General features: G+C 43.0%; 1 long non-coding RNA gene across 1 annotated transcript; it reads right to left on the bottom strand.

Annotated features, from left to right (window-relative positions):
* Positions 1-266: 266 nt before the first annotated feature.
* On the bottom strand, positions 267-8,423 carry LOC144785481 (uncharacterized). Its single transcript, XR_013601919.1, has 3 exons — positions 8,332-8,423; positions 7,380-7,422; positions 267-383 (listed from the first exon to the last, which is right to left on the bottom strand). It is a non-coding gene; the product is annotated as an uncharacterized LOC144785481 (long non-coding RNA).
* Positions 8,424-10,258: the final 1,835 nt, after the last annotated feature.

Below are 10,258 nucleotides of genomic sequence, written 5' to 3'. Positions count from 1 at the left end.
AAATCCCTACTCCAAAATATAATTCTCCTATGCCATTGTCACATTCAGCTACATAAAAATGTAATCATACCAAATATATACCTGCTATGCATTACTAATGACACAAACATACGTATGAAAAAATAGATGTATAATGTTATTTAGTCTTCATATAAATTCATGCAGTCAATCTTTCTAAAATTCATTGTCTTCATCTTCATTACTTTAAAGATTCAAAGAAAATCATTACCAATTGGCAACAATATCCAAATCACACAAAATTAATTGCTTCATAAATAAATGTTTTTCACACACATGCCATAACAATAAAAACTGTTGACACTAAGTTTCGGTGGAATTGTTGGTCTATCCCACCCTTTTCAGGACACACACATTTCTTAGCACTGTATAGAAAAATAAACACAGAATATTCATATCATTTAATGCATAGAAAAATAAACATAAAAGAAACATATCATTATAACGTGCACCATATCAGTCCATTCAATATACACACTCTTACACTATTTCCTCATTTTCTTTATCCAACCTTATTCTTTAAAACAGTATTTCTTTAGGTGTCCACTAATTTTGGAATCCACCATTCAGGTAAGCAGGACTAGTACCTTTATTGTTACTTTAAGATGACAAAAAAATATGGTTTTAATATGTCCATTGTGCACTTATCCTCTAGTGAGGCATATATGTAAACATCCTCATTACTAATTTGTCATTGGAATCAATTTAAAAACGTTTTTAAAGGATTCTTTCAAAGATATATATTTTTTAAACAGCTTATCTGTGAGGCACAGGGGTTTCATCTGTCCCTCCTTTTCAATAATTGTACTGTCCTTAAAGGATATTGTATACCGTTACTTTGTTATATGTATCTATAGTCAAATTATTAGTTTTACTTGTTACCCCCATTCGTTGCCATCCATTCATGTGTTCTTTTACATTTCACTAACTGGGAATATGATACCTCCCACAATTATCTATATAAAAAATTTACTGCAATTACTTAAAATGCCCTTTCTATACTTACTCATAGCTTGACATAGTTCTCATAGCAGGTTTTTTTGTCTTATGTCCCAGGTAATAACTGTTTCAATTGAATATCCTTTCATTGGCACAAATATTCTTCCATCCGATTATTGTAGAAAATCTATGATCCTAAAATCACCCATTACGTAATAGCCAGTATCTTTTTACCATCCCCCAACCTATATTTCACTGACATGCTTACCAACAACCATTAGATGTTGGTTAAGAAGAGATCGCTTAAACGAATCCGAACTTCTATGAAATCTGACCCGCTTTTGCCGAACCTATAATTTAATACATACCAATCATTTTAAGCTTATACGACACTTTGGAGCACACAGACCTCTCATTGCATTTCCCATCACTCACCCTAATTGGTGCTACCCTGCAGAGACGTTTTGAGGCATGGGCAAAGTAGGCTCTGGCCCAGGGCCCCATCCTTTCAGGGGGCCCCCTGTTAGAGCCAGCTCAGTTGTGCAGAGTCTTGCCCTGATGACCAGGAATCATTCTTAAAGAGATTATTTTAAATACAGTGTTCCTTTAATTTATTATTTAATGTAGGTAATGTGGGAGATTCTATTTTTCAGAGAAATGTTGTGCTTATGTTTAATGCAACAACCATAAAAAAAGATTAAACAGGACTTCACATATGAGAAATGGGAGGGTGTCACAGAGATTATTTTCAGTAATATTAGTGAGCTGCTGCTGTGCTACAATATTGAAAACATGTCACTATCCCTAAATATTAGATGTAAACACATTTAGAATTTGGGAGAGTGCGCATGTGCACTGTCAGTAACCTGGCCAAAGAGGGCATGAAAGAGTTGAATTTGGATCACAAATTCAAAGGTGTTCCAAACAGGAGCCCCCAAAATACATTTGGCACAGGTCCCCCAAAATCCTTAAGATGTCCTTGCTACCCTGTGGAATCCTATGTTAATTTATATTAATATATTATACTTTTGTTTATAATTGGGCATTCTTGCTGAACCTATCTAATAAAATATACCAATCACTTTAGCCCCTAATTGTACTTAGGAACACACAAACCTCTTATTATAAAACACTCCTCTGTACCCCTTTTATCTACATTTGAAAATGTATGGACCCTTAATTTCCTCTTTCTACTAATCTCACCTTATTAACCAGCAACAGTTACATGTAGAACGGTGTGCTACGGTCCTCATTTGCAATTTTCAAAATTTGTGTGCTACCTTCAACATTACTATTTATGCCCACTCTTGTGTTCTCTTATTGGTCTCCTGAATATTTCTCCCTCAATTTCAGTGGTTACCTAACTTGAAACAGATTCGCTCTATTCAGGGCTTATTCATATAAACATATTGTCATCAGTCCCCTATTAATCGATCACACTACTAGTATATACCCATTAAACACAGTGCATCAAAGGAGGAGCCAAGATGGCGATCGAGATGGCTGCGTAACCGCTCGGCTCTGTGAGCCTCCTCACCCCGCGCATACATCCTGGCACATATCCTGAGCTGCAACGGCATCTACTTGTAGGCGAAGAGTCACTTTCACTTACCTCTTGCTCCTGAGGCTTCTGCTTGCTGCGGACCCGTTGGAGTGTTCCCGACAGTTTTGAGGCCTTCGCGGAACCGGGTCCGGGGTCTCGAGTGCGGAGAGTGGCCGGCCGCGAGTGCAACAACAGCGGCCTCTGGTGGTGGTGAGGACTTGGCCGGAGGAAACTGTCGACCTGATTGACGATGGCGATAGTGCCGACCCAGCCCGACTGGCCGAGAACCGTGTGGGGAGTGTGATGCCGCTGGGTCGGGGGAGGTACATGATTATTAGCCCCCCATTCCGGTGTTGTACCCGGGCCCACCACTGCCTTTGCCCGGAGTCAGCGTGCTGCCCCCAGGGTGCGGCGGAGTTTTTAGCCTTTTGGTGACTCTCCGCTGCGAAACCACCCTGGCCTGTGAGATTCCGCTGAGAAACCTGCCTTGGCCTGTGAGATTCCCGTTGTGACTCCTGTTCATCCCTGCTGTGAGTCCCGGTCCCGAGGTGAGGTGGTGAGGGACGAGGCCGGAGCAGCTAAGATGGCGGGGAGCACCCTCGTGCACCCACCTCACCCGGGCAGAGAAACCGTTCAGCGTGAGAGTCCTGGGGTCTGGCGACTCGAGAGAGAGCCCACGTTCAGAGATGTTTTGGCTGCATTAACAACTCTGCATAAGACCGTGATCCGGGACGCCCGGGACCTGGGACGGAGGATGGCCGCCATTGTCGTCCCGCTGCTTCACGTGGGTGGGGATGGATCACAAGGAAGCACCGATGTGCCCGCCTTTGCGTCCATGTTGAACGTTCCCGCTGCGCCTATGTTTGTGGAGACGCTGATGGACCCGGTCCGTTCCATCGCTCTGGATTGCTCTGTTGTGTTTGGGAGTGACTCGTCGGGGTCTTCATATGTACAGCGGCGGAAGAAACTACATCGATCCGTAGTTTGGGTCCCAGGCTGCGCTTCAACAATTGTCGGATTGTGTGTCCTTTTCCTCCTGGCCGGTGAGACTGTGTTCTGCCTGGGGGATGTTTCCGGCATCGGTGCTGCCACGCGCGGAGTTCCGCCATGCGTCCTTGACTGGGGGTTGGGGGCTGCGGTCCCATGGAGTATTGGCGCCTCTCGGACCGCCCGGTTCGGCTGGACCAGCCACACTGTACTGTATGCCGATTGATGGATGGCCGTATGTGGGTACTATTGATAGAGGAGGCCAGGGATGATCTCGTCTGAGATATGATGGAACACATTGTTGGCTGACGGTGCTTTGGAGGGACACTCCACGGGGATATTACCGATTGACTGTATGATTATTGCTTACTGTTGCTCTCCTGACTTTGCTTCTGATGTATACTGTGCGCGATAGGGGAGGGGGGGGCCGGGTGGTCGGCTCGATGGCCCTTCTCCTTATTTTTTCCTTCCTTTTTCTTTCTCTTTCTTCTATATTTCGGGTCTCTTTTAGGGCGATAGGCACGCTGCTGGGGGGGGGGGGGGGGGGTAGGCCGTAGCCTTCTGCAGGGGTGCAGGGTGGGGGGTAAGGGGGAAGCGGGTTGTTTCTCTGTCCTTTCTTTGTCTCTATGGCCCTTTGCTTTCTCTTTTTCTGGGTGTCGTCGTCTTCATGTTTCCTACAATCTGTTTTGTTTTTAAGGGTTGGGGTGCTGATTCGCCTTGACGTGTAGGTGTTGTGTACTTTAATCCTGACTCGTATGCTTTGCCCCCGTGTCCTTAAGTGTATTCGCACTCATTCCGGGGTCCTGTTTCATGTTGTTATTGTGGGATCATGTGTGACTGTCTGGCACTTCTTTTGCTGTTTTTTCAGTTTTATTTTCTTTATTGTAAAATTGACCTTCTTAAATCCTGTCTATTGCGCTGTACACTCTATTACGAGTCATATCCTGGATAATTACCTGCCCGGCTTATCGACCGCTGTTTCTTTTATATTGCTTTGTTCACCTTATGACTTGCTTAGCGGCCGGCCGGGATGGTTGTAGGCCCATGCTTGTATTGAAGTGAAGTGATAATAAAGGTCTTTAAAAAAAATTACAAATTTTTTTTTAAAAACACAGTGCATCAAGTCTCAATAGTCTAAAACTATTATACTTAATAATATAGAATTGACTACTCTGCACATAGAATTACATTTTTAAAAAGTTAACTTTTATTAACTATTTGTTATATATCATATGTGGCCGCCTTTCTAACTCCAGGCACGCCTTTGACTAAGTATCCACTACCAAACATCTACATACAGTGCAGGTTTCTATAAATGTGGCCCTGGCATCCACCATTTATTTTCAGTCCACTGGCATACACTGCACCCTGAATCTCTGAATTACTTTATTGATTTAATATTGCAGAATGAATCACAACAGGAAAGATCCTACTCAGAGAAACACACAATGCCTCGATTTGACTAATTCCAAGAGACTTCAGGGAAGGAACCCATGCAAATGGGACATAAAAGGAAACCTTTGACTGCGGACCAGAGACAGTGAACAATACAAGAACTGTGTCCCTATTTTGGGAGAGCAAGGCACTTTTTACATAACTGCCCAAAGAAGTGACACAACTCTTGGTCTCTGCCTTGAATAGCATGCACAGGCCCTGGCACAGGAAAGGGATTTGACTCTTCAAGATTCCTGATTATATGGGAGAAGAATTAATGACTTAATCTGGCCCCATAAAGGTGTATGCCTTACTTTACTTTATAGTGGAGCCCCTGGTTGCTTTACAATGCATTCCAACAAGTCAAGAAGAATCCATGTTACAAGAAAGGGGTACCTGTAGAAATCCCCAGTGTGGATAGCACTTCCATAGCATCAGGAAAGGTGGAGGGTAAAATTGCTCCTTTAGGAATGTTCATCGAAATGAATACCTTGAAACCATAATTTGTGATCTGATTGTGGCCCCTGCTTTCACTGTGGTCTTGGGAATCAATTGGCTGCAAAATCATAACCCCCAGATTAACTGGGCTACAGGGAGTAGTCATTTAGCAGTCCCATTTTGTGAGAGTCAATATTTCATAAGGAAGGGCCTGCTCAAGGATCAACCTCAGTCATGTTTGCCAGTGACATTAGACTCAAACCTCTTAGCAGTTCCAGAACCGTATAAAAATTATTATTATTTTTTTTTTAAACAAATTTTATTGGTTTTATATAGTCATCATACACAATCACAATAAAAGACATCCAGCAATGTAGGCTAATCTTGGCAATATTCTTCCCCGTACCCTTGCTATCATCGTTGACTACCTCGCTTATAATTGCAACATCTGGTAACTAATAAACAATGACATAAAACTGCCAGCCATACATGTCACATATCACCCCCAGCTAGCAAAACTCCCCCCTCCCCCCTCGCACTAGTGCGTGTCCCCTTATCACAATGTTCGCCGAATGCTAAATGTCTGTGACAGCCGACCGTACCATCTTAAGCAACTGTACTCGCTCGGGCACCCCCACATTACTACACTAATCCACCTCTCGCACCCCATCTTTCTGGTAGTCCTGTAACGCCTGCAGTAAAGCCTCCCACGCTGCTGCCACCTCCAGTGCCTTTTCGTTACCAAGCCGTCTTGCCTGCCGATACCTAACCGTGCTCTCGCTACTGGCCCACTTTAAGAACTCCGCCTTCCACCTCCTGCTACTAGGGCCCTCGCGCGCCTTCCAATGCCTTCTTATCTCTCTTTTTGCTAGTATTAATCCCATATCCAAAAACTTGCTAGTAACCTTGGTTTTAGATGTGTGAGGAAACCAGTGCAAAACACTCGTGGCCATATCAAAATGCAGCTGCCGCTCCGTGGTGGCAAGCCATATAAAAATTATGAAGATATCTTCAACAAGAAAGGCGCAGATACATTGCTCAACATTGATTTATGATTGCCATTGATTTACAGTCCGAGGTGAAGATTTCTCATGAACGCTTTTACCCATGAAATCCCAAAGAAGATCAGGTCCTGAAGGAATATCTTGATGAAAATTTAAAAAGGGATGTATCCATCACTCCATCTCTACTGCTGGAGCTCCCAACTTTTTTGTTGTGATACCTGATGGAGATTATCGGCCTAGCATAGACTATACTGAATTGAATTAGATCACCATAAGAAATAGATATGCGTTGCCCTTGATTTCTGTTATGTTAGACAAAACTGCAAAGGGTCACGAAGATGCTGGAATGCCTATGGGCTAATTCTCTGTTCGCTAAAGGAGAAAAGTGTATATTTTAAAGCAAGAAAGTCACATTTTGGGGTACCGTATTTCTGACAATAGTATCCACATGGAAATTGACAAGGTTATAGCCTTATGGAGACTGACCTAAACACACCACAATCAAAGAAATTCAGAAATTCTTAGGCTACACACATTTCTAGTGATAGTTTATTAAAGGCCTTTCCAGGATTACTCATCTCACTAAAAAAGGTGTACCTTTTCGTTGTGTTAGTGACCAAGAAAAGTACTGTGTACAACTCAAAGAAGCCTTTACAGCAGCGTCCATATTAAGACACTGTGATTACACCTTACCCTTTCTAGTAAAAGCAGATGACTTCTGATATATAATTGGGGTATCTAGTGACAGAGGCATCCCAAGACGCAAGAGCTTCATCCAGTGGCTTACCTTTCTCACATTCTAAATGCAGCAGAACAAAACTACACTATTTATGACTGTAAATTGGTGGCTATTTTGGCAGTATTTTGTTACTGGAGGCTATTTGGAAGAAGCAGAGTTTCTCTTCATGGACTGGAATGATATAAGAATCTTGGGCACCTGTAAGGATGAGCCACCCCGCTTCCTCTTAAGAATCCCGTGGACCCTAACCCAGCACCTGTAACCCATTCAGACTTACCTTTCCATCTGCAGACCGACGACCTGTCCCGTGGATCAGGTGTCTATGGAGAAAAGAAAAAAAAAGTCAAGGCATCCCACGGAGAGGCATGGACAAAGAAGGAAGGTGGAGCCAGGAGCATAGAAGACCAATCAGCAATGAGCACAGACCTGGAGGGACGGACGCTCGGACCTGGGGCAGAAGGCAGACTTCGGAAGACTCCAGAAAGGAAGGAGGAGTCTGGACTCAAGGGTTTAAAGAGGAGGAGGAGGAAGATGCCTGCGTAGAGGAAGAAGACGGATGTCCAGGTTCAGCAGTCGAAAACTGGAGAACAGCGCACGTGGACAACGAGGTTCCAGAAGGGTGGAGCGAAGAGTGGTGGTCGCCCTGGGAAATCTGAAGTTCCTGCCGCAACTTGGGGGAGAGTTGCGGCTTTACCCGGTATGTGAAAGAGGGGAGGGTGATAGTAGCCTTGGGGTTGTATGGGGTGGAGAAGGGAAACAAAGGGAGAGAAGCTTAGAGAGACTCACGACGAGTAGTGTGTAGGGATCAAAAAGAGAGTCCCTGATTCAATACCAATGTTAATGATTGAACTCAAAAGATACAGGCAGACTTAAAGGAATAAAAGCAAAAGACAAACGTATATACAAAGAGTATAAGAAGAAAGGTTTAAGGCAGTAGTTTAAGGGAAGTCATAGAAAGGATTCAAGAAGACTGAAAAAAAAAGTCCATGTAATTAGTTGGAAAAACAAGAGAATAAAGCAACACAGATTTAGTTATATGCATGTGTTTATTTTCTCTCTCTCTTCTTTTTGCACAATATCTTCCCATCTTTCCCCACCCCTTTATTAGAGGGTTAGATGCTATAAAGGATTAAGGGGTAATAACTCAAGAAAAGCATTTTTTATGTACACCTGGGTGTGGTGGTGGTCTCTGTCATTACTGAACTTAATAGACAGACCATTTTACTTACCTCGACTTCCTTGTGTTCTTTCCTGGTACCCGGGGACAACGCATCACTGGAGACCGGACTTGGGACCCAAGAAAAGGGCAGGAACAAAAGAGTTTCACTAAGGAATGAAGAAGTCCTGACAAACCAAGTGCAATTATCAGAACCAAGACATATTTTTCTTTGTGTTTTACTCAAATTCCTCTAGTTACATTGACTTCTCAAAATAAAAACGCCAAGATTAAGAAACACATATGGCCTCCCAGATTTATTTTCCGCCCATCCCTCACAGTACCTTAAATTAATGAATGAATGAATGATTTTATTTTCATAATTACTTAAAATCATTGCAAAGTTGCAGTACGATATCAAAATTATTGTATAAATACGTATTTCACACCATTATAATACAAATATCAAATTGCATATAAAAATAAAAAATATCAATTAAACTCCTATCGCAGGCCATTTGTAAAAAGTGGGTATTACCCTAAAATACATTGGTTTAAAATTACATTTGGAAAAGTCCCTGTTCCTTATATGTTCTTGAGGAAAAAATCACTTAATGCATTGCGGTTTTGTGGGGACCATGAGGTCCTTTTCTGGAGGGGATCCTCACTGTTCGTCTCTTTCTGTTACTACAGGAGTCTCAACAATTGCAACCGCACAAATTTCTTTTGTGCTGTTTACAATTAGGACCCTTTGTGTCATATTCATGAATTTGCAAAATTTGGCCAGATCCGAGGGCTCTGTGCAGGACTGGAGCAGGGCCACTGCATCAACGCATTTCTGAGCCCATGCCTTAAAAACATTGGTTTTTAACAACTAGCGTTGATGTTGCAGTAAGGCAGGGCAGAAACATATTAGGTGTACCAACGATTCTGCACTATAGTTGCACAGCCTGCATCTGGTTATCTTGCTCAACGATTTCCAGCCCGGGTTCAGTTCCTTTATTGGCAGTGGAATTAGGCGCGCCCATTGAATATCTTTCAAGCACTTGTTTCCTAGGGATATGTTCATATTTGGCTGGATTTTGTGCGACTCATATGCTTTAGTTAGGCCGACCAACACTTTGATGTCCTTGAGTCTAACTATATCTTCATTCCTTGATATCAGGGTGAGTTGTTTATTTAGCACCCTCTTTATTGCTGGACAGGTTAGTTCCTCTTGGGACCAGGGCGCTGTGGTTAAGCCCAACTCAGCCACTGTTTCCAAACAGTAATTCTCCATGGGTTCAGTGCCCCATCAATATGGTTCTCAATACCTCCCTAAGGGATCCTTTCTGGGCTTTTACTGTCTTAAACCAGAATTTTACCAATGTGCTACTGCATTCATATTTCTGTTGTACCAAGCCAAACTCAAGTCGAACGAGGGCATTTTGTGTGTGTTTAGGGCACCTGAAAAGCCTTTTATAGCACCAGCACGGGGCTTTTTCAATCATCTTTTCCATCTTTCCTAGGAATGCGTGAGATGCGTACCCAGCAACAGCGAGCAGTTTGGATTTTGTTACTCTCATAATAGGTTTCGTGGTAGGGCTATGTCATTTACCTTGTAGTTTGCACACTGCTTAGATGGTGGCATGTAATTTTGCTTGCTTCTTAGCCTGCTGCAAGGTTGCCTTGCCTTTATCGTTCAACCACGCTCCTAGGTAGTGGCATGCTCTTTCTGTGGCTATGTTGTTACTGCCCAGTCTCCATTTTAAGCCTGTTTTCTTCAAATATTTACCAAATAGCACGACTTTCATTTTGCTGGGGTTAGACACAAGCTTGTTTTCCTGGTTGTAGATGTTTAGCGCATTCAAACCTTTTTGCAAACCTACTCGGATGTGATTGAGAATCACCTACTCTGCTGTGACTGAGAAGCACTAGATCATCGGCATACTGGAGCACGTGTAGTCGTTGCTGTCCGATTTTCGGGGTTGCCAAACTTGCTCCTTGTAGGGCTTTCCCCA

The sequence above is a fragment of the Lissotriton helveticus genome, chromosome 10, assembly GCF_964261635.1.
Source record: "Lissotriton helveticus chromosome 10, aLisHel1.1, whole genome shotgun sequence".
Taxonomy (NCBI): Eukaryota; Metazoa; Chordata; class Amphibia; order Caudata; family Salamandridae; genus Lissotriton; species Lissotriton helveticus.
The sequence above is the reverse complement of the archived record's forward strand: the minus strand, read 5'-3'. Positions and strand labels throughout refer to the sequence as shown.